At 51.5% G+C, this 2,051-nt stretch overlaps 1 pseudogene; it reads right to left on the minus strand.

Moving 5' to 3' along the window:
- Positions 1 to 812: 812 nt before the first annotated feature.
- LOC145390685 (Y-box-binding protein 1 pseudogene) lies at positions 813 to 1,160 on the minus strand (annotated as a pseudogene).
- Between the last annotated feature and the right edge of the window lie 891 nt (positions 1,161 to 2,051).

A 2,051-nucleotide genomic window follows, 5' to 3' on the forward strand; every position in this document is an offset into this window, starting at 1 on the left:
ATTAGGCCAAATAATGTACTGGGTGGCAACAACATGGCAGCTCAGCACCAGCACTGCAAAGACGGCCTTTCTAAGGGGCCAAACATGGAGGCAACATATGGTAAAGGGCTAGCAGATCAGCCAGATACACCTCCTTCCCCTTGACAGTCAGAATGGGTCGAATATGCTCACCCAGGTCGGTAGCCCAGAGCAGATCATAGAGGTTGGAGTAGATTGTAGCTCCAAGATGGTAAGACCGGGTGTGGGCATCGAGAGCCAGGAAATGTTGGTAGGAGGATACATCTAGCCGATATTTGTAGTCCATGGTACTGTAGGAGGGCGAGATGGGTTGCCCTCCACTGCTGGAGGAGAGGAGGACTCATTCACCTCCTCCTTGGCCGAGGAGCCGGTCAATGCATCTTCGACTATGGAGATGGAGCCAGAGGAGTCCTCCCCCTCCTCAGTCACTGACAGTGGTTGGTGGATATTGGCAGTAGTCTGAACCTTGGCCAAGTCCGGATTGGGGTCGGTGACTGATTTTACAACCTGTTGGTTGAGGGGAGCATCCAGCCTCAGCCTCTTCCACGGTGTTGTGCGAGGGGCAGCAGGTCGTGGCTCCTGGGCCTGAAGCTCCTGATGGCAAGGAACAGAGTGAACATTGCTGGAAAAGCACTAGGGCATGACAAGGCTAGGCAGCCCATTCTCCTCAAAGATCTTGGGGAGAGGAATGTGCAAAGCCCCCCTGTCACCCCTGCAAAAAGCCTTCACCATTGCAGTGCACATCTCCACGATGGTGCTATCTCCACAGGACTCCCAGGATCCCTGGCCTGGTGTCACCGGGCCGTGAGACACCACTGTGCATAGGTAGAACCCTGCACGACTACGCCTCCCGGTCCAGTAACATCCCGATCCTCAGGACCCTTGTGAGTCCCAAAGAGACAAAACTTCACCAGCTCACCGTCCCCGAGGGAGCCCCGGAGATGCCGAGGGTTTGGTGCAATGACAGCCTGGCGATACACGAAAACATCAGCGCCAGTATCCTGGGGCTTGATGAAACCATACCTAGCCCTGACACTGAACCAAACCACGATTCCTTTGATCTTCTCGGCCGCCAGAGACTGAAGTCTGCTAATTGCCCCCCTCAACGGGTCACAGGCAGTAGCAGGAGATTTGGCATCCATCGTTGCTGATTGTCGACTCCTCAAAGGGAAGGTGGGTGGGGGGATGAGTGATGGTGTGGGGGTGGAGTGAGGGAGGGGAGGGAGAATGAAATGCAAAGTGGTGGTCTCATTATTTGTCTATTTTCTTTCATTTAGGGCATGATACAAAGGAGTTAATATTTAACAGTTAATGTTGCATTATGCTTTGTATGGCGGCATCAGATAACAAGCTTTAGGTAGATGGCGATTTGAAGGGCTGGCCACAGAGACGTGACACTTACCGGATCAGTGCAACATTATATTTTTTTTTTATTTTTTTTTTATGTGACCGACTCTGGGCATAGGCTTCACAGCCTGCTTTCAAGGCCCAGTAGTCCTCCTACGTACCGCACACCTCTACATGTCACCACTTCGGCGCTAACACCCACCGTCCATACTGAATACATGCTAGGGCTGTCTCATACAGGACTGGTGTATTGGTATTAGCAGGGGTATTTTTATGACATGTCGGCGGGCCTTCTGGTAGATCAGTAAAGTCTGATTTTATGAAATTCAAATCCTTAAACTGTTCCCTGCCTCAGCGGGATTTGAACCCGGGTCCGTCAGGACTGCAGGCCAACTATCTACCGATTGAGCCACCGCCTCATTTCATTTACAGGCTACTGAGAAATCATTCTCTCTCTCTCTCTCTCTCTGCACATTGTGTGTGTGTGTGTGTGTGTGTGTGTGTGTGTGTGTGTGTGTGTGTGTGTGTGTGTGTGTGTGTGTGTGAATTTGCGAGTAATCTTTCTAGTTGAGCTTGTTGGCTGGGGGGTGGATAGATTGGTTGACATGCATTGTGGTCAGAGTGGATATTATTGGGTGGATAAGCAGGGTGAGTGGTTGGGAGAGCAGGATGCATCTGTGCACGGG

The sequence above is a fragment of the Coenobita brevimanus genome, chromosome 15 (genome assembly GCF_032717465.1).
Source record: "Coenobita brevimanus isolate Jiangsu-jjx chromosome 15, ASM3271746v2, whole genome shotgun sequence".
NCBI classification, from domain to species: Eukaryota; Metazoa; Arthropoda; class Malacostraca; order Decapoda; family Coenobitidae; genus Coenobita; species Coenobita brevimanus.